Consider the following 24,030-nt stretch of genomic DNA (forward strand, 5'->3'; position numbering starts at 1 on the left):
ACTTGGGGAGGGTGGGCTCTCCCTGGAGATAATGGCTTTAATGCAGGATGTGAGGACATGAGTGTGGAGAGACTCCATCGTTTCCCCTTCAGCACTGAATTTACCCTGTGATTCCACACTCAAATGAATTCTGTTTGATGTAGAGTGTAATACATAGGTTATATCAGACTGATCAGCGTCAGCATGCCTGTACTGATTGTCTATCCACACAGAACACCAGGCCGTTTGATGTGCGCTGAATAATTCAGTTTTGATACATGCATTTGTGTGCACAGTGTGTCCATGTGTGATTCTGAAATTCATGTCAGAGGGACTGCAGACAAGGACAGCAGATGTATAAAACATCAAACCAAAAAGTTTCATGTTTCTCTCATGTCGGGCTGCAGCAGCTTTGGCTTTGTTTTTCCTCAAGAATATGAAGCAAAATGGAAGATGACACCTAAACTCCGCCTGGAATAGATTAAGAGAGCTTTTGGTCAATAACCAAAATGAAAAGAAAAACAACCTAAATTCCATTAACTCACAAAGAAGTGCCATTTTTAGTTGCAGTGCTACACCATCATGAAGAGTATCTTAATGCCTTCCACTACTGAAACCTATTGTTATACTGTTCCAGCATTTGGAATAATGCCATTATTTCCCAAACGTTTTTTACCAATGGAGCAGTAATGAGAGAATTGGGTGTGTTGGGTGTGTAGAGACAGTGTAAAGTGTGGATGATGTTCTTCAGGAATACCAAAGATTTAATGCTGTTAACTTCTAAAAGTGTGTTCATCACATCCAGCAATATAGCTTTATAAAACAGACAATTCAAAGGTCACTTTACACAGCGACAGGCGAGATGTGAAACTACTGAACTACTTCTGTCACTGTGTGTACAACTGAGTGCAAAACCATGAGTAGTGTAGTGTAGAGTAGTTGCACCGTCGATCCGTCAAACCTCAGAGGTCCTTTATCATTTCCCATTCATCTCCTCGCTCCTCCGTTCTCCTGCTTGTGACCCAGAAATCGATCTCAGCGCTCCATCTTGAGGGACATCCCGATTCCCAAAATCCATGTTGAGGATAGAGGATCGATGAGGCTCTCTGGAGGAGCTATGAGCAAGGAAACACCGGTGTATGTGGAAGACTTTTCGGCACTTGAAACAAATAAAAGAGGTATGATACACAGGTGGGATAATCTCCAACCATGGCAGCACTCTACAAACGTAACAGTTTCTTTAGCATTCAAGTTGTAGTTATATAAGATGATCAGATCATTGTTTGGCTACTGTAAGTATCAGTCAGTGCAACCGGTGGTAATTGGTCGAAGGTCAGGAGAAAGAAAAACAATCACGGGAGGACGCGACAGAAACAGAGAGGAGAAACGTAGAGCGAAGGAAAAACAGAGTTACTGTCTAGTCAATCTCAGTCAAGTGGCCTGAACATCAGTGTTTGTTTGTGTGTTTGCACAAGCCTGAATTCTGTAAGTGGCTGAAATTGCGTAGCAGTTAGCTGCTAAGCTAGCGTGAGTAAAGATGCTAACTGCTCAGCTATGGGCTGCTAATTAAGTGTATTGATATCATCGGCTGGCAGCAGTTTCTTAGCTTCTTAGTTAGCTTGTGTTACTAGTGGATAAGGTGATGGATAAAGATTTGAGTGTGAGCTAGGCCTAAAATGTTTCTTATTTGTGTGTGTGTGTGTGTGTGTGTGTGTGTGTGTGTGTGTGTGTGTGTGTGTGTGTGTGTGTGTGTGTGTGAGCCCACGGTGGGGTTAGTATTTGTTCTGAGTTAGCTAGAGTTTGTTTCATATTATTTCAAAGTTTATTATTGTTAATAGAATGAAGGAATACTTCATCCGGAAAATAACCTTGGTTCCTTGAATTCTAAAGGACAACATGTTTCTCTTGTGCCTCCACAGTGAAAAGAGACTCCAAAAACAGAATGCATTTTGATGAATTGAAGTAGATAAGATCCAGGTTTAACAACAGCAAAACTAAACCAAAACATTAATTTACAAACTCTCACACAACTGATGCAGTATGACAGCTAGCTACACGCACATACAAAGAGAAAGCACGCATTGTTCCTAGCAGCATTCTCCAAAATGCAAGAGGGCGTACAAACAAAATGTACTGTGAAGAAGCTAAAAGACAAGTGTTACAGAACAAACGCCATAAACCAACCTTCACAATGCCAAGGAGGAATTGTAATTAACTGTAAACTCATATCTCATATTCATGGAGTACTTAACTGCCTTTCAACAAGCCCTGTAAATCCCTGTTAAGGTGGAATATCCTCTAAACAATTTGATTTGGCTGGCAGAGTATATACTCAAATGTAGATATTTAAGACATCCTGTTTCTAAACCATTTAAAAATGAAGTGGCCTGAATGTTTATACTGCTTTTATCAGTTAACTATTTTTGACAGCGATGCCTGAAAAGCTCCGAGCTGCGTAGCGACAACTTGATGAAATATTATTTGTACATTTCAAAAAGTAGTCAGTGAACAATTTTTCTCTTTCATTCCAAATACTTGTCCGGGGTGAGTTATATATAAAACAGAGCATAGTCAACTGGAATTAGTTGGTGATACTGTTTTCTTTATTTAGTTGTAAGGAATTATGAGTTCTACCAAAAACAGGTCAAACCTTTAAGATAACTAGCTGAGCAAAAACAAACCAAAACATCCCACCCTCCCAGTCTAAAGCTGAATATAGTGTTGTGGTGCTGTTTGCTGTGATAGTGCTGGGCTTTGCTGTGATCTACTTGGTAGCAGGTCCGACCACGCCCATCTTGAAACGGTCTTCCTCAATCAAAGCTGTGTCTCACAGTAAACCGGTTGGCTGCTACGTTTCCACGACGACACTGTGGCTCAGGACTCCATTATTAGCTGTAACCGTCGTATGAGGACAGTGAAGAACAGCGGCCGTGGAAATGTTGATTTAAAAAGAACATATCATTTGTTCTGCCCTATTTTACTATTGCTTCTTAATAAAGCAAAAGTATTCTTCACCTGGTAGAGCACTCGATTACTAAAACAATAGAAACAGTGCAGCATTTTGTCCAGTTTTCTACAAGAGGTGACGGTGTAGATGCAGTGATGTATTTACCCTCTGTAAGCTCCTGTATACAGTCTGTCACATACTGAGTGTGCATGTTTAAATGTGTTTTTGTATTTCAAGCTGCCACATTTTGCAACAGTAGTAGTGTTTAATAACATAACTCATGTGCATGGTAAAAAGACCTAACACAAAGAATAGAGGTACATTTAAATGCATTGCGGGGAAAGAAAACTTCTGCTTCTACCAGTCCATGCTGTCCTTACGACACGAGAGGGTTTCACCAATCACTGTACAGGTTTGGTTCACATTACCCTTTACTCCTATCGGCCCATTCCCTTTTCTGCGTGTAATACTCATTCTGGCCTAAAGACTTGATAAGTGTGCCTAACAGATATACTGTTCAGCCACCTCCCATCAGAAAATTGAATCTAAATAAGAATTCCCTTTCACCACGAGAGTCCCATTTGTGTTGGGGATGATACACGTGGGTGCGTAGCACAGCAGCGGTGTTGTTGAACATCAAGTCCTTTAATTAAAAGCCAGTGTTCTGTTACTGTCTAGCGCTGTGAGTTTCTCTTTTTACCCAGAATACCCTGCTACCGGACTTCTTCATCAGTTATCTCCTTACCAGCGAAAAGAAGAAATTGCTGTTAGGGAGTCCGTCCTCCCGTTCAGCTAAATCAAATTTGCGATGGAGTGCAGATGGGATTAAATCAGCTTTCAGTGGCCAGGCTCTTATTACCTAAGCAGGAAGTTGGCCACCTGACACGGCCAATAGGTGAAACGGTTTACTCTTTGTTAATTGATTTTACATTGACTGTAGTTAATAAGTGTGATCTTCTTTTGTAAACAGGCCAAGGCCGTGGTTTAACAAGCGCATATTTGATTGTTGTGTGTGGATGTTTTATCAATAGAACAATAGAACGAGCTGCTTCATTATCGGCTACCTTGAAACCTGCTGTGACTGTGCTCCTTTGGCAGTGTGTTCATGAGCGTCTATCCTTATTGAAGCCTGACGATTAGTTCATGAACGAGAGATTTGGCCATTCCTTTCCATACTTTGCAGAACACATTCATGCTCCCCAGATGATAAACCCACATGTTTCTTTCTCCCAGGCTGTGTATATAACTAAGTAAGCAACAAGAAAATGAGACTAATCATTTTGAATGAACAGACCAAACAAACATGGAAGTGGGGGTCATTAAGGTTTTACCTAAATGTAATGTTTAATGAACTGCAACTTCGCTACAGATAAGACAAGTCAATTTGAATTAAGCCAATAAAATAAAACCGTGATCCGCCCCCATGGGTCAAACCCATTGGCCAAAACTGAAATAGGTCAGATGTTAGTTACCCTAGTTAGATTAATCCCAATTTCTTCAGGAAACAGTTCAGAGCCGCCACAGGATGTTGATACAACAGTAGGACCCGGGGAAATATGCCTTTGTTTACATCAAAACAGCACAAAGGTAAGGAGTTTATGAAATATTAGCGGTGAAGCTGGTGTGTTTTCTGGTGCTTGTTTGCTCACAGCTCTGTGGTGGTTTCACTTAGATAAATAGTGAAGATATCTTTGGATTCAGTGTGTTATTGACGTGTTTTCTGCTATTTCGGTTTTCCGTGTTAGCATTTAGCTTCTTCTTATTAGCGCCTACCGGAATGTGTGGTCGGCTCAGCCATGGCGAAAAAAGAGTGATATTGTGGGCAATCTTTTAGTTGCTTATTTGAGTTTGTGTAGAATTGTGTTTGGAGTGTGTACACTCGCTTGCAGGATAGTGTTGAACAGAATCTCTTCGTTAATTTGGTATATAGCATGTATGAAGCATTAATAATATTTTTGTATGAAAAGTCCATTCTACGACATTTGGAACAGAGCCTTGGAACAGAATGGAGACCTTTTTGGCATCTTCGGGTCCAAAGGGTTACAATTCTGTCAAACAACTCACAGATGGTATCATACACTTTTCAGACTCTTCCGGTTCAAATCGTATGTCACATGCGCAAATCGGCCAATCACAGGCTTTAGTAAGGTTGAAATACATTACGTAAAACTGAAATTCAGATGAAAATGAGCCATGTTTTATTATAGAACCCAGGCTCTCAAAATGATGCCAAACTGCTGTATTAGATAGATTGAACACTATTAGTGACAAAAGAAGTGAAATATATAGTTATATCGTATATAAAAGTTCAATAAAACAGCTATATCGGCTGCTTCCAAAATCAGAATTGACGTTGGCTGACCTCAGCTGAGGTCAGGCATACTTCACTTTATCAAAGCCAATTTTTTTTTAAAAGGACTGCTGACATGTTGTAATATGATTTGGGAGAGTTTAGGCCTGCTTCTGCATCATTTCAAATCATTTAAAGTGCTTTTTAGGCAAAACAAAAAAGGCAAACCTGAAAATGTTCAATTTGAGCTGTTTAACATTCGTCCAGCATTTACCAGTAACATATACAATGATATGTACACATCTTAACAAAGCTCACATTTATTTTTGTTATTATGCCATTTAAATTATTCAAATAGACCTTGTAGTTAGAGATTTACACTCTCTGGCATATGGGTAAGACATTTTCGAGCAGAGTGCTAAAAATAGGCCTAGGATTCAAGAGGTTAAACAACAATTGAATCATTTATATATTTGATTATATATTGCATATATTTAAATGGGGGAGGGGGATTCTTCTTTGATAAAGGACAGACAAAATAGATGTCATTATGAGTACATTAGAGTCATGAAGGTTCCAGTGTGGCTCTAGAGGCTTTGTCTGGTTTTGTTTCTTTTTTAGGTGTGTGTCATACCCCGTCATTTTATTTTCAGTTCTTTGGAACACTGAGCGTCCACACTAGGCCTTAGTTTAGAGCACCAAAAACGGATACGTTTAGAAACTTATAGTTACGTCATAGTGTGGACGGGTGTAAACACATACGTTTGGAAACGATGACATAGACACCCACATTCGCTGCTTGATTGGGTCTTAGCAGACATGAAGTGTCCTTCCCTGATTCGTCACGCCCCTATCACGTGACAAAACAAACAGCTTTGATGATTGATCTACTTTAATTCAACATAGATTACAGGCGTTGCTGACCTTTTTGTCTACTAGCAGCTGTTTTTCAGTTAAATTCAGCATTTTATAACTCTACTACTGCTGACATGCTGAGGAAGCAGCTGTTATTGGAGCGATTAGCGAGTAGTGAGTAACGTGTCCAGCGGCGTTATCAGCCCTATGGAGCGGACATCTGAAGTCCTTGAGGAGGGCGATTGTTGGGGAAAATCTAAATGACTAATGATAAGGTGTGCTTAAAATGCTTGGTGTCCTTAACTTCCTCTGACATTAAGCGCCACAGTTGTTTAGTCTAGCCGAAAGAACACTCAGCACTGATTGTAATGGTAAATAAAGTTGCAGACGGAGTCAATCTAATGAGTGACCCTTGATATGGCGTCCTGCTAGACTTAGCGGGCTTCCTTTTGTCACTCAGAGAAACAAAGAACTGTGGACCTTCATTGAAGACCAAATGTTCTAGTGAAGTTACAAACCCTTTGTTCTTTTGACGCCATATGTATGTGTATTGTGTAGGTGTCACCTCCTGTGACAGAATGCTCTATGTACCAGTGTCTCAGAGCAGATCTCTGAGCAGTCTCGGCACGTTGATGTATGTGTTCGACCCTGTCTCCTTCTTTGCAAAGAATAAATGTTAACAGATTAATGATTTTCCATCGGTCTTGCGTGAATTTTTCTAACAGCGATGGACACATGTCCTTGTCTTTTCCTTTTCTTCATGAAGAAACTATAAAGGAACAAAAGCATAAATGCTCTCCAGTACGACAGAGACTTTAGCCACCAGCAGAGCTACGAGTGAGAAGAGACAACAACGTAACCGAAGAGTGTTGACCACTTTGATTTGTAAGTGTTCATTTTAAAGTAAATAATTGTAATAATACCTTAAAGGTGCTGCATATTTATGTACAAGATTACAAGGTTCTTTTATTGTCATTGTACAACAAAATGCAGTTGCAATTGTATGACAATAAAACATACAGAAATAAAGAAAACTATATTTACTGTGCAGGGTGGAGGATGAATTAAGGAGTTTCTGAGAGAAGAAACTGCTCTGAAGTCTGGTGGTTCGGCAGCTGATACTTCTGTCTCTTGCCAGATAGCAGCAGCGTGAACAGGTTGTGGCTGGGTGGCTTTTGGCTTTTCATTACTTTAAAATCTTGTTTATGAGCTTTCTTCACCAGGATGTGTGAGGACCATGTCAGGTTGTTTGTGATGCTGATTTCCAGGAACTTAAAGCTGTTCAAGTTTGTTCTCTGAACTCTACTCTGAAGATTGTTGATTTCCTCTCTATATGAAGTCTCACTGTTGTTTGTGATTCGATTGAAGACCAGAGGTTAAATGGGGATTTGGTGATATAAAAGTAAAACTTAGAATGTAAACATCATTGATCGAATGCTTTCATATTTTCTTCAGTGAATTCCATTTGTAACTTGATGGCAGACCTAAATAAAACTTGATTGTTGTACATTTGTGTGTTCTCTACAGGACGGTGTCTGTACTGCCAAAGATTGTTTATGAGGGAAGAGAAGCTTCACTCTGTAACACCACTGTACAACAGCAAGTAGACTGTCTTAAATGTCACCAGCAGAATGTGTGATGACAATTTCATATTATTTAGTTTCACTCAAATCATATCAATAATTTAAAAAATATGGGTTATCTGCAATATATATGTTGACTAAATAGCAAACCATTTCCTAAAATACAGCTGGCTTTGTGGTGCTGGCATTTCAAATCTGATTACAGTGTGCAATCGGAGCATCCGTTGCCTTCAGAGTGTCCTTGTAGGCTCAGTCCAACCAGCTGACTGCAGGATGAGCTTCTGTCTTAATCAGTTGCTCAATACACACAGATTGTGAGGATAAAGAATGAAAGGCTCAGTGCATGTTTGCCCTGTGCTTTGTTAGTAAGTCTGGCCTTTAGTCTTGTCTTTACAAAGGGTTAGTTTACTGTCAGCATCTGAGTTGGATCAGCATTCAGGTTATGTTACATCACATATGTATCATGAATGGTGTGCTACAGCTGAAATGTTAAAGTAGTGTCGTTTTGCCCCTTTTCTTTCCTGAGTGGGGATCATTTTGGGGTATGAGATGTCCCCTATTCGTAGACAGAAAAGAATAAGATCACGTGATTTCATTGAGGAAATATTGTCATACATAAATGTAACTTCTAATCATTTTTTCTTGAGAAAAATAGTGATGAAAAGAGAGACTCCTTCAAGTGTCTGCAAGACATGCAGTACGGTAAACAAACATTAAGGCGGATCGCTGCACGACAATCAGAATTCGACTTGTAAATGAAATAATCACACCAAAAATATATTTTGAGGCTTACAGTTTTTTATGATTGAATATACACAGTATTACACAATTATGCAAACCGTACAGTCAAGGAGCAAAACTCGGCCCAGATTTGCACCACTATAAGCACAATGTCTGCCTCACACTGTTTGCAAAACACTAAACACACTTCTATACATTACACACAGAAGTATATCAAGATGTCACTTCCTTGCAATTCCAAAGCACTGAATGTCAAATTACCACACCTATATGCCAATTGATTAAACACTGCCGTCAGGTGCGCAAACACAAGATTGCTTAATTGTAGACACATCAATCAGGTTTACAGTTTTTTTCAATTGCTAACAAGCAGTGTTCAATACTGAAACCACATATTGAAAACTCTTCACACATTCAGCGACACACAAGTGTATACGGACCAAACTGTGAATCATTTTTCATTGCTTTCAGACAAAATGCATTCAATCGCCACATTTTTCAAAATTCACAAACACTTTTGTCTACAAACTGCAAAAAACGATGTATTTGCAGGATATTTTTCATTTGCTAACACACTGCTTTCAAAACTGATAAAAGCACATTCAAATCAGAATGATGGCAAATTTCAAACATTTCTGCAGTAATTATTTTGAAATATAGAAAATGAATGAAAATGAAATACAGTTTTTGTCCGTTGCTTGAACACTAGACACATGCTTAAACCAAAGTAACATAACTTGAAGTTGTTGTTACTATACCTTAAACAAAGTGTAACCATACCTTAAACAAAAGCGCTGCTTTGCACTTTAGTTGCAATTCTGTAACACACTTGCTCCTTTCTGCAACACACTTGCTCCTAGACACTACACACTATTTCATACATAAGATGAAAATTTCAAAAATGAAATCTCAGGGTACCATTGGGAAAACACATCTATTCAAAATACAACACATTGGTTAATTGAAAAGACATAGACACACACCTGAAAACACTTACTTACAAAACTGAACACCAATCAGCCAGCTACAAAAAGGCCTCAGTTAAGCCATTTTGACAACTTTGCAAGCAGGGAGAGCTAGAGGCAGAGGCAGAGGAAGAGGAAGAGGAGGACAGAGAGAGAGAGGAGGACATGGTCAAAGAGGCCACGCAAGGACCATTATTTCGGATGACATAAGAGCAACTTTGGTGGACCATGTCATAAACCATGGCCTGACTATGAGGGAAGCTGGGCAGAGAGTCCATCCTAATCTAAGCCGCTTCACAGTTTCATCCATAATAAGGACATTCCGACTGGAAAACAGGTATGTCTTCAACTCTCTGCTCTACTCAGACTGTATCTAGAGTATTTACAGTACTGTACCATATCACGTTACTGTATCACATGTATTGTATTCCAGGGTGGCTAATGCTCCTTTTTCAACAAAAGTGGTAGTTTTGTGAAACATACCGTGATAACGTGTTGAGATGTTTCAGTACTGTGTATGGTAAATACAGTAAAGTTCAGTATACACAGTACTGTAAAAAAGAAGCAAACGAGAACAATTTGTGGTTGCATTTTTCTACAGAATGGCTAGAAGACCTACTGGGGGTGGACGCCAACGCCTGTTCACCCAACAGCAGGAACTTGCTATAGTGAACCTAGTCAGAGCAAACAATGCAATCCGTCTCCACCAGCTACAGCAACAAATACTTGCAAATGGGCAAGTATTCAACAACATAAATCGATTAAGCATTACAACTATCAGACGGATCTTGGTAAAGCACAACATGACCATGAAGCAACTGTACAGGGTCCCATTTGAGAGGAACGGTGTCAGGGTCAAAGAACGTCGACATGAATATGTACAGGTAAGTGTTTCAGTCCTTTACATATACAATAAAGAATGGGTGCAGTCCAGTAACAGATGAATATGTACCACTGGATTAGTACCACATAGATACATTCAGGAACCTGTGTGGTGGGGTGGGTCGGTTCTGTATATGTAGTAGTGTAAGTGTGTGCTTTGAGTAAAGCCATCCACAATATGTATTTTTTGTTACAGAGAATCTTGGACATGGATGGAGCTGCCCAGCCGCATGAATGTATTTACATTGACGAGGCTGGATTCAACCTTAGCAAAAACAGACGACAGGGACGTAATATAATTGGCCAAAGGGCAATTTTGCACATCCCGGGGCAGCGCGGGGGAAACATCACATTGTGTGCTGCCATAAGTCTTCGAGGGCTACTGCACCATCATGCCAAACTGGGTCCCTATAATGCGCAACACATAATCACATTTCTAGATGCACTTCATGATGCAGTTGTACAGGATGGACCAGAGCAGCCCAGGTTTGTTATCTGGGATAATGTTAGTTTCCATCGGGCTGCTCTGGTCCAGAACTGGTTCACCAACCATGATCAATTTGAAGTTCTGTACTTGCCCCCTTACTCGCCATTTCTAAATCCTATAGAGGAATTATTTTCCGCTTGGAGATGGCACGTATATGACCGCCAACCACATGCCCGTATGCCTCTTCTGCAGGCAATGGAACAGGCCTGCGGAGACATCGAGGTGAGGTCAATCCAGGGATGGATTCGCGACACAAGGGGATATTTTCCCCGATGCTTAGCGAGAGAAGACATTGCTTGTGATGTTGATGAGATCCTGTGGCCAGACCCCAACAGACGGCAGGATCCATAAGCCCACTTGCGCACAATTGTGTTTTTCTGTGTTTACAGTAGTGTATTGTTTGTTTTATTTTTGATTTAACTGAATTTACTGTACTGTAAAATATACTAATGTAATGATTTTGAATTCAGTATTTCATTTTTTTGGTTGTTGTGAAAACATGCCCTCTATGGAACTGAATAAAAACATTGAAAACAAAAGACTGCAGTTTTTTATATAAAGTAGACTAGTGTGTTGCTGCTGATCTGAAAGTGTATTCATATGATGCAAGTGGGTATCATTTTGTCATCAGAGTGACATTTTGACAAAGGATTGTTAGGTTTTGATAGCAGAGTTTCAATTTGACATAGATGCGAATGGTTTATTTCCCAGTGTTGTGTCTTATTTGCTTGTGTGTAGAGTTTTGACAAAATGAGCCAAATTTAGCAAAACGTGTGTAAGCAATAGGCAAAACCTGTAATAATCATTCCAAGCTAATTGCAATTTCAGCTCAAAGCCAACCCAGGTGTCTTGCTTTAGTCTAATTACCATGTTTCAGTAAAAGGGGAGAGCTTGGAACGGATTTTGTTTGGAAATATGGACAGAAGACAGGTTGGTGGGGAAAGAGGAGTGGTACAAGGGAGAGTGCGTGGAGGACAAAGGAGAGGAAGACCAAGAGCGGTGATATCGGATGAAATAAGGGCCACAATTATTGACCCTGTTGTAAACCACGGTCTCACTTTGAAAGAGGCCGGTCTAAGGGTGCAACCTAATCTGCCCCGCTCAACAGTTGCGTCAATAATACGAATTTTCCGGCAAAACAACAGGTGAGATGATACATATTACAGTACAGTACAATATGTCTACATTTCTGTTTGTAAATTACAATACAGTAATTGTTGTATTTTAGGATCCAAAGGTTGCCTCAGAGAGGAGGGAGAGGCAGAATCTTGTCAGATGTGCAGGAAATTGCCATTGTTGACATGGTAACTGCCAACAATGCAATGAAACTGCGTGAAATTCGGGATAGAGTTCTTGCAGACAATATCACTTTTGGAAATGTGAATATGGTCAGCACAACGACAATTGACAGAGTCCTAAAGAAACATAAAATAAGGATGAAGCAATTGTACACTGTACCCTTTGAGAGAAACTTTGAACGAGTGAAAGAACTCCGGTATCAGTATGTCCAGGTAAGATGTTTGTTCAGTAACCAAAGAGGTTACATACACATGCAGTTATGCATAATGTAAATGACTGAAAGCTGTCTGTAATTTAGAGGGCAATGGAGATGGAAGCCAGCCGAACTGCACATACGTGGATGAAGCTGGATTCAACTTGTCAAAAACACGACGCAGGGGAAGAAATGTGATTGGACAGAGAGCAACCGTGGATGTCCCAGGCCAAAGAGGAGCTCACATCACGATGTGTGCAGCACTGTCCAATGATGGTTTGCTGTTACACAAACCACTCATTGGCCCCTACAATACAGAGATGCTTCTTTTATTTCTGAATGACTTGCATAATCAACTGGTGCCAGCAGAGGAGAGAAGGCGAGGGGCATCAAACTGCCCTACCTTCGTTGTTGTGTGGGATAATGTGGCATTCCACCACTCTGTTGCAGTCACAGGCTGGTTCGCAGCACATCCCAGGATGTCAGTTTTATTCCTGCCTCCATACTCCCCCTTCTTAAACCCCATAGAGGAGTTTTTCTCTGCATGGAGGTGGAAGGTTTATGACCACCATCCACATGACCAGATGACTTTACTGGAGGTAATGAATGCGGGGTGTGGAGACATTTCTCCTGAAGACTGCCAGGGTTGGGTTAGACATTCCAAAAGATACTTTCCAAGATGCATTGCCAGAGAAGACATCAGATGTGATGTTGATGAGAACATGTGGCCTAATCCAAGAGAGAGGGAGGACTAGAACCATCACAGAACTTTACAATGAGTGATTAGCCTACACGTGTTGTTGATGTGTTGATTTTTTTTTTTCTTTTGTCACCTATTTACAGTATTTTCACAAATAAAGTACTATATTAAAAAATATATATATATTTCTGATTCATTCTTGTTACATATGTATGCTTTAGTACATTCAATAAATAAAAAATCTGTTATTCTATAATGAAATACTGTTTATGTGAAAATTCATTCTAACTTTAAAAATAATAGTTCATAATTTATGTAATGCTCCCTGTTGCTAGTGTTTTTTAGGTCAGTGTGTTATGAGTGACATGCATGTTTTCTGAATGAGAATTTGTTGCCAGTGATTGGTGGAACGAGCTTATTTTGAGTCATGTATGAAGTGTTTTGTTGGTCTGAGTGAGTTTTGGAGGTTAGATGAACCGTTTGGCCAAAATGAATCTTGGTAATGCAGACTATATGAAGAGTTTTGAACATGTGGTTTCAGTATTGAACACTGCTTGTTAGCAATTGAAAAAAACTGTAATCACAATGAAATGCAGCAGGTGAGTTCTATCTTCAACCAAAATGGAAGGAAGGAGAAGAGCGAGGGTGAGAGGGGGAATCCACGGAGGAGGAGAAGGAGGAAGAGCCAGAGGCCGTGCCAGAGGTAGAGGCCGAGGTGGAGATGGAGGTAGAAGAAGAGTGTTAGAAAAATTCACGCAAGACCGAATGGAAAATCATAAATCAGTTAACATTTATTCTTTGCAAAGAAGGAGACAGAGTTGATTCACATACAGTATACATGGATCAAGGCTGCTCAGAGGTCTGACTCTGAGCCTCGGATATTTATACCAAGTAAACAATACAGTGTCACAGGCAATACGTCACGAAAGCATAACACACCCACAAAATGGCGTCCACGCCATGTAGCCAAGTAGATGTCTGCAACTTTGCCTGAGCATTTGTTCTGGCACAAAGGTCACATTCTCATAGTCAGGAAGCTAAGTTCTCATAACATAGCTCTGTACCCATCTTAACGCTCCCACAGCCCTTATTATCATTTCAATCCAGGACATGCTGCTGAGTGTTCTTTCGCATAGACTAAACAACTGTGGTGAGGCAGTTCACACAACAAGGACACATAAGGACACCAAGCTTTTAAAGCACACCTTATAATTAGTCATTTAGATTTTCCCCAACATAACCCACCTGTTTATACTATTGTATAACTTCTAATAAAATCAAAATGAATAAACGAATCCACGTCCAACCACCTTCTATAAAATTGAAAAAATGTCCTGGTGTAAACAACACATCAAAAATCAAAAACAATAAAATTAAATGTATCAAGAATACATATATATTTTAATGTTATATGAATTATACTAAGAGTACCACATTGAATAAAAAGAATGTTCTAACAAACATTCTGTGTACTGTATTACTGCAATCATTATTTCGTCTCTTTTCTCGATTTTCAACATATGAATCATCATTAATTTACAGTTCAGTGTAAACATTTCGTTGAGTAGTCACTTCCCAGTTCCTCGCCATCCCGCTAGGAATTCTGTAAGTACACTAGAGTATGTTCAGTCATGTTAACATCATTTCATCGCTGCATTAATCTCCCCAAACATGGTATGAAAAAGTTCAATCCAGATGAACCAAACATTTTTGTAGACTCCTCCCTCTTTCCACCTGCAACACCTCCTGAGCTCTCTACCATATTGTTGCTCACCAAAATAGCACTGATTCCAACCCCGCAGCAATTTGATTTCCCCCATGGACCCCAATGTCATCCATGTACACAGACTGACTGAAACTGCCAGATGGGCTGACCTTTATGGTCGTGGTCTGTCTCTAGGAGTTTACGCAGGAGCCATCCATAAGTAATGCATAGAATGCCATCACCAACTCGTGCCATGCACGAGCCGCTCCACTGCTTAGCTTACCTCCACAGAACCAATAGGTGTCAGCTCTGGGCATCGTTCGCTTCCATCAGTTGTCTGTGAGATGTTTACATATTACGCACCATATCAAGGTCCTCACAGGAACTCATTCTGAAAACAAATAGTTTGCTGCATCGGGTGAGAAACAGTGCAATCAACAGGCGGCAACAGATAGTGCAGAGTGACCCAATTGCTGCTACTAGGCAGTTTGAGGAGAAGTAAAACAATTGTAAGGCACATTTGAACCCTGTTAGATTATTTTCTAGTTCCCAGCATGTAATGTTAGTGTAATTGTCATTTGTATTTATTAATTGTCAATTTAATCTGCCTAAATTCTCACCATAAATTGAAACTCGCTAAAGCAAAGCAAAACATAGTTATGCTTATGCCACATAGCCCTGTCTATCTAAATTTACCAATTTCCACGATGTTAGTTCTACCACTGAGCTCTTCTGTTTCTTAAAAACACCAATAAATCCCTCTGAGCGTGTTAGTATGTTCACTGGTCAGACAAGCGGCCCCAGAGACTTTCACTTACCTGCTCTTCCAGACTCACTCAGAGGAAGCAGGTGTCCTAAGATTAAGAGTTATCAGTGTACAATTGATTCACTTTTATATGCTCTCTGCTCTTCAGAGAGCTGTTGGTAATTTATTTTCTTTTTAAAATTTTTCTTTTTAATATATTCTGCTGTATTTTCCCCCATATCTTACAAATGGTTTAGACTCGTTAAGATATGTTTTCTTAATTTAAATTTAATTGTACCATTTATTCTTTCAATCAACCCTGCTAACTGTCGATGATAATAGCAATGATATTTCATGTTTATTCCAAATACCTCAGCCTAATGTTTTATCACCTTGCTTACAAAATGTGTATCATATTCACAATAATTTATTTCTGAAAGTTAGTATTTCTTTAAGCTTTTGCTTCCCTAATAGCATCTCCATCCATTTAGACCTCTGTCAATTATTGTCAAACAATATTTCTTCCCTTCATATTAGTTTAGTTCAATGAAATCCCTGCAAATATGTTGAAATGGATTATATTTTGCACATATAATGCCAGAAATTTTTTTTTAGTAATTTGTAAAGACCCTGCTTATCATAGATAACCTTCCCACCTGTTGAGACATGGTTTAAACCCATGACTCAAAAGAACCGTATATCTATATAAGGTCTTAGGTAATATTAGTTTGCCCTCAGGTCAATCCCAGAACCTTTGTTGTTGTTGTTTTTTCAGTTTTGTTTATCCAATACCTTTTTTATTGCTGTGGAGCATCTGTTTGCATGTCTTTTAAGATCTCGTAATCTACTTTTGCACTTCAAAAGAAAGTTGGTCACTTGTTTTCTATGCACCCTTTTTTTTCCCTGCTTCATCATCAGCTTTGCTGTTTCCTGTTGAAACAGGTCAGCACCTGTTTTGTGTGCTATGCATTTAAAAACCCCGAATTGTACTGCATCTCGTAATTGTAATATCAATTCTCTATGTATAATAGGTTTGTTAGTTGATGTCACCATCTCTCTATTTTCCCACTGCTGAGCAAACACCTGCAAGCATGAGTATGCATAGTTACTATCTGTATCTTAGTAACGACCTTGTCTTTTCCCCTCTGTGTCTGTGAGAGCGATTAGTTCTTCAGCCTTGTGCTGAAGAATGTGATGTTTAGAGATTCAAATTTTAAAACCTTATTATTTGTCACTACTGCATATCCCGTTGCATTTTTACCATCTCAATAATTTTTTACCCGTGTCATCAACAAACCTAGTCACATCTGCATCTTTAAATGGAATGTAAAACTCCCTCAGTCTACTGTTTGTGTAAAAAACTTGTCATAATTTGGCAATCCCACGTGATGAACTTGGTAACATCTTTTTTTTAATATCATTAAAGCTTCGTCTGCTTCAAGAATCCTGCACAACTTATCATGTGCTCCCATAGTTTTATCATACATCAATTCTGATAACGGTTTTCCTAATTCCGCGTAATTAGGAACCCAATTTCCACATAAATTAATAATTTCTAAGAATAACATCATTTGTTTGTTTTTTTGCTTTGAGAATTGCTTCTTTTCTTTTGTCGATCGGCCATTTTTTTGATAAACCATAACCCAAATATTTAACTCTCTTTCCAAAGTTGGAGTTTATTTCTGCTTACTTTATGACCTTGTTCCCCGAGAAACTTTAGCAGTGCAAGAGTATCCTCTTTGCATTGTTGTTGTATCTTAGAGCATATCAAAATGTCATCTACATACAGTAAGATTCTTCCCCTGGCTTTTTTAGTTGCATTAATTGTTTTCAAAACCTCTTCCTCAGCAGAGAGGGTGAAAATGTCTCTCTTATTTTGTTTAAATTTAGATAAGTGCACAGCCTTTACTGTGACCCTGGACCAGTTTATCAAGACTGCAGAAATAATTTTGTTGAGTTTAGAAACCTCTTTCACACAACAGTCAATCGTTTATTCGAACCACTTTCATTCTCTGCCTAACAGGTTAACTGGACAGTTTAACACAAATGCTGTTTTGTCTGTAAACCTGCTTTGGGATCTTATGATCGTTGATGGTACCGATAGATATTCTGCTTGTACATGCCCCAAAATCACACAAAATTACTACTTTACATCCTTCAATAACTCTAACCCCACAATTCTATTCGATATAGTTCTAATATTTCTATTTATTATTCTTTACCGTCAGTTTGTGCATCAATGTGTGTGTGCTTTTACATGACCTGATTTATCCGCTGAATTAGGTGTCCTGACGGCCTCCTCCTCCGATGTCCTCCTCCTGTCCACTCTCTTCCACACAACCAAACTCCGCTCCGTAAAACTCCCGTCCATCCTCTCTCTCCCCTCCATCCGCTCTCTCTCCATGTTTCCCACTGTCCCGTCCACACCTGCCTCCGCATCTTTGATTGTCTCGGGAACACACATTAAAACAAACAGGTTCAGATATTTCAAATAGCATCATCATAGTCAAATATCATATTTTGTTTCCCTTTTTCCTTTTCATGGTTACACTGCAACACTGTTGCTGTGTACAGTTAATAATACTGGTGGGTTTTGCTCACCATATTCTGTGCCCGATCTGGTGTGTGCTGGCCTGTAGAGCGGTCCGTTGGAGTCCTCGCTCATGAGTTTTTTCCAGCGCAGACACAATTTCAGCTGAATTGTCTGTGCTGGGATTTTTCGCGTTCGGGCCTGGCATGTCCAGAACAGTGGCAGGAGAAGAGCGGAGTGGAGTTTGGAGGATCAGGAGCCTGTTGAGCCTGTTGTGAGATGGCTGAAGGAGAAGCAGAGGAAAGGAGGTGGAGGAGGTCGTCCTCTGCACACCCCCTCACTAAAATGTACGCTTGGATACAAATCAGGAGAATTAGTCATGTTATTTTCGCATTTCTTTCTCATTATCTTGTTTTTTTTTGTAGTCTTTACTCTCTTTTTATTCCCCTTGAATTTTTTCTATCTGGTGAATCTAAAGTTGACATCCTATGACTGTCAATCTCTCATTAAACCCATATTTTTCCTTCCATCTCTTTACATGTTTAATGCTCTCTTCATCTTCATCTTCATATATTATATCTCTTCCTTTAAATTTTCATCTTCACTCTTCTTGCTCATGCATGAACCCATTATCTCTTATAGTTTTGTTGTTTTTCCTTTTACTTTAAATTCTTCTTCTTCTTCTTCTTCTTATTATTATTATAGGTCCTCTTTGAAAATCACATATCTTCCTGAAAGCGGTCTTTTCTCAAACTTAACATTATCTGAGAATCACACTTATAGGTCAACGATCTTTTTTCAAATTTTCTAATTCTCCCAGTTTGCTCGTCAGCAAGGTCTGGGCTGGCATCGGACTCGAACCTGCCTCAGGACTCTAACCTGAAAAAGACACGGGACTCTAACCCTGTCTCGGACACTGGACTCTAACCCTGTCACTTTGTTTACCAAGTCCCTTAGACTTTTGTTTACCAAGTCCCTTAGACTTTCTAATTAGTAATGGCATGGGACTCGAACCCACCCTTACTAAAGTGTTAATCTTCCCTCCAAATTTGCTTTAGGGTACTTAACGAGGTTTAGGCTCACGCACGCCTTATAACCTTTTTTCTTTCGGACACGGGACTCTAACCCCTGCCTCTATTCCTGCAATGATTGTGGATTCCCAGAATCCCAGGTTGTAATGATTTCCAACGGCCTGGTTCACCAAAAGGATCTCGTCACGCCTCCTCCTCTGCAGCAGAATCCTGGCCTCTCAATTTGCCAAACTATCCTCTTGTGAGGATAGGGCTGAGGACTTTGTCAAGAGTCCTGGACTCTGTCGTGCACGATTTCAGGATCACAAAGCTGGAGAGAAGTAGGAGATGTTGAGATCCGGCTCGAAGGACCATCTATGTTAGAAAAATTCACGCAAGACCGAATGGAAAATCATAAATCAGTTAACATTTATTCTTTGCAAAGAAGGAGACAGAGTTGATTCACATACAGTATACATGGATCAAGGCTGCTCAGAGGTCTGACTCTGAGCCTCGGATATTTATACCAAGTAAACAATACAGTGTCACAGGCAATACGTCACGAAAGCATAACACACCCACAAAATGGCGTCCACGCCATGTAGCCAAGTAGATGTCTGCAACTTTGCCTGAGCATTTGTTCTGGCACAAAGGTCACATTCTCATAGTCAGGAAGCTAAGTTCTCATAACATAGCTCTGTACCCATCTTAACGCTCCCACAGTCCTTATTATCATTTCAATCCAGGACATGCTGCTGAGTGTTCTTTCGCATAGACTAAACAACTGTGGTGAGGCAGTTCACACAACAAGGACACATAAGGACACCAAGCTTTTAAAGCACACCTTATAATTAGTCATTTAGATTTTCCCCAACAAAGAGGAAGACCTGAAGCAGGAGGAGGTGAAGCTCAAAGAAGAAGAGGATCAAATTGCTGAGGGAGGCTGGACTGAGAGTTCAGCCAAATCTCAGCAGATACACAGTGGCATCTGTCATTAGGACATTTAGACAAGAAAACAGGTAAAAAATAATGTTTACAGCTGCTTATTGTATGCACCATATCAGCACTTTTGATACCCCTTCGTGTGTCATTTTACAGTAGGTTACATATAATTTGTTCTACATAGGATTGAGGGTTGAGAACGACAAGGAGGAAGGGCGCCCATTTATACACAACAGCAGGAGAGAGAGATTGTAAACATGGTCAATAATGCCATAAGACTCAGAGAAATCCAAGCCAACATTATTGGAGACCATGCCATTTTCCATAATGTGAATCAGGTCTCTGTCCACACTAGCACGCATCCTGAACAAACATCAGGTGCAGATGAAACAGATATATCGACTGCCTTGTGAACGGAACTCGGAGAGGGTCAAACAGCTGCGGCATGAGTATGTGGAGGTATGTATTGTTCACTTTAGCACTCTGATGTTCCATACTGCACACATAACCTTTTTACATGTAAATGTATGTATACTAAATCTATGCTGAACTACACAATCTTGTATTTCACTGTATTTCAGAGAGCTTTACGAATGGATGCTGAGGCAATCCCTCATGAATTTATATATATTGATGAGGCAGGATTCAACCTCTCAAAAGAGGCAGAAACATAATTGGCCACAGGGATATAATCAGTGTCCCGGGGCAACGTGGGGGTAACATCACCCTTTGCGCTGCCATTACCCAGAATGTGGTCCTCCTCCGTCATGCCAATATGGGTCCATACAATACACCTCACATCCTCACATTTTTGGACAGATTGTACAACATCACAGCAGTTAACAACATGTATCATTCCACCGCTCTGCTCTGGTCCAGAACTGGTTTCAGCACCATCCGCATTTCGCAATCCTATACCTGCCACCATACTCTCCATTTCTGAACCCAATTGAGGAGTTTTTCTCGGCATGGCGGTGGAGGGTGTATGATCTCCACCCCCAGGCTCAGGTACCCCTCATTCAGGCCATGGAGGAGGCCTGTGGCCAAATTGAGCCCGCAGCCATACAAGGATGGATTCGGCATTCAAGAAGATTCTTCCCTCGCTGTCTTACGAATGAGGATATTGCCTGTGATGTCGATGAAATTCTCTGGCCAGATCCAGCTAGGCGAAGAGATAACGTGTAGCGTTTTCTGTACTGTATTTTCAGCTTTTTTTAGATATTTTTATTTCTTCTTTTTTTGTACTGGATACAATGTTATGTTTGTCTGATGCATGAAAACTGGGACATGTTTTTTGGTTTTTGTTGTGAATCTCCATGTTGACATGTTGACTAATTTGAGTATATAGAGAAAAATAAATTATATTTTCATCAGTCCGCAGCATTGGTCTTGTGTGGTGTCTAATGTATACTGTTCAATTGTGTTTAGTGTTTTGCAAATCACTGTGTATTGTTTTGCAAAAAGTGTGAGCAGACATTGTGCTTATAGTGGTGCAAATGTGGGCGATGTTTTGCACTTTCTCTGTGTACTTCACTTACACTACTCTCATCACTGAGAAGTAGAATTGCTAAAAGTGTTTTAGGTTTTCAACAGCAGTGTGTAACTGGTCCAAACCGAATTAAGTCATATGCAAAGTGTGTGTTTCATATGGTAACAAAATATGGTTTTGATAAATTAGTGTATAGTTTTTACAAGAGTGTTTCATTTTGCAAAGGATCTGAGGTGTTTTGCTAATTGTGTGTACTGTTTTGAAAAACAAAACCATCAAAATCGTGCTTAAGCAATCGAGAAAAACTGTAATAAACAACGTCTACACAATTACGATTTTTTACTTTGTTCCAATCCGATAAAATATCACAGCAGATGAGAGCTTGTTGTACTGAGAACATCTGACTGTGTGTGTGCACCGGCGCACCTATCCAACAGTGGGCTTAGGCGTCGTTACACAGCTACTAACAGTGCACCGAGGAACCAACGGGGGACATTTTTTAGGTCCCCTGATGGTCATCAAGTTGAAATCATGTCCAAAGCCCTCTGGTAGATTATTTTTAATTTTAGCCAAGTGGGGACTTGCATGTGTGTGTGTTTAAGTCCATGCGCAGCACTCATCCTATAGGCTGGGGCAGGGATTTTAACAGCTCATTCACACACGTCGTTTAAACTCTCCTCCATTGTGTGAATGGCTTGCAGCCCCAAGCCTGTCTTTCAGACTGTGGAGGGGCTAACAGGCCACTTAGTGAAGACATCAGTCTCTTGAAACACGTTTGTTTTAGAAAAATGGTAACAAAATAATCAACTTTAGTGGATATTTTAAGTTTTATTTTTGGCACTGTATTAATTTAAATGGCTACCAAGAAGGCAGGAGAGCAACGTGTATTTTAGAATCTAAAAGAATGGAAGAAAATACAAAAACAACCAGGGTTAAATTAAGAATATAATACTTAAGTACCTAAATACTTAATAAGATTCTTTCTTTTCAGTTTTAGTTCACTAAAAACTGATTTGTCATCAGCCTTTCCAAAATACTTGCCTGACCGGTTTGCACAAGCACTGGATGTAAATCAACTTTTCAATATACTAGTGTGCTCAGTCTACACTTGGATTGACATTACAGTAAAAAGGTCCACACTTGTACTGTAAGGAATGACAGAGGTCCACCGTTGGTTGGTAAATAATGACACAAGCTCCCTCTTAGATAGCATGGAGTGACATTAAAACTCCACGTATGAAAAGAAATAAGCTAAATTAATAGTACTTGTGAAACAAATTATCTAAACTAAATAATTCTATATTATTCTTCAAACATGTTGTGTTTTTGAAAAATATACATAAAGGCACAGCTGTAGTGGATGGCGTAACCATTTTCAATCTCAACACTATTAAAATGAAGCGTTACCCAGAAGGCAAGGAAGTAATGAGAACTTCAAAATCTAAAAGAAGAAAAAAAACAGGATGAAATTAGGAATAAAATGGTCACATTTGGATCCTTTCTTTTCACTTTTAATTTTTAAAATATTTTTTATTATTAGACTTTGCCCTTGGACAGTTTTTACAAGCACTGGATTTCAAACAATTTTACAATGCATCTATGTCCTCAAGCTTTATTTATTGGAATTATGTTTGTTGATTCATAGTACAGGATGAAAAAGGTCCACACTTGTATTGTATGGAATGACAAGAGGTCCACAGTTGGCTGCTACATAATGACACAAGTTCCCTCTTAGATAGCATGGAGCGACATCCAGGAGGTATTGTGACAACACAATGACAGCCAATTATGATATATGGTTTTGGCTGTAGTGTAGTTTTTTATTCCTTGTCTACATTGAAGTAATGATTTTGTTCTAATTAATACAATATGTGTCACATGAAGTATTTATTGGCGAAAAGAGAACGCATATTTGAGGGCTATCAGTTCTGTTCTAAACAGTAATACAGTAACAATAGAACTGAGAGTATTGTCAACTGAAATTACAAATTTGCCTCAGAGGGCTTTACAATATGTACAAATACGACATCCTCTGACCTTTGACCCTCACATCGGAACAGAAAAAACTCCCCAAAAATCCTTTAACGGGGAGAAAAGAGGAAGAAACCTTAGAGAGAGCAACAGAGGAGGATCCTCTATCAGGATGGACAGAAGTGTGATAGATGTCATGTGTACAGAATGAACAACATAACAGAATTATAACTTATTAAATGCATATGACAGAAATTATTCATATAATGAGAGTAGTAAGCAGAAGGAAAAATTATGAATAACAGCAGCAGTGGCTATAGGAGAATAACAATAACAAAAGCAGTAATGATATCGGCAATAGCAACGCCTGTATAGAATGATTTTAGTCCCCTCTTTGCCTGTACAAAATGACATTGGTTCCCTGTTAAATGTTATTGAACGACGCTTAAACTTTTAGATATCAGTATTTGCATAGATGAACTACCAATTATTTGACACTTACACTGATGCTCCGTTTACATAAACTGCAATAAGATTATGCCAATACAGCATAAAACATCCATAACAAAATACATTGTATCAAAAACATAACTGAAGAAATGACTTTAGTGAGAGCCCAGAATTTCTTCAGTGAATACAGGTGAAGAAAGACCCCATATGTCTTTACCTTCTTTTCTGTGTGCTCATCACAGCAGGAAGCAATGGTTTCCTAAAACA

This window comes from Pholis gunnellus, assembly GCF_910591455.1.
Source record: "Pholis gunnellus genome assembly, chromosome: 3".
In the NCBI taxonomy this organism is placed as follows: Eukaryota; Metazoa; Chordata; class Actinopteri; order Perciformes; family Pholidae; genus Pholis; species Pholis gunnellus.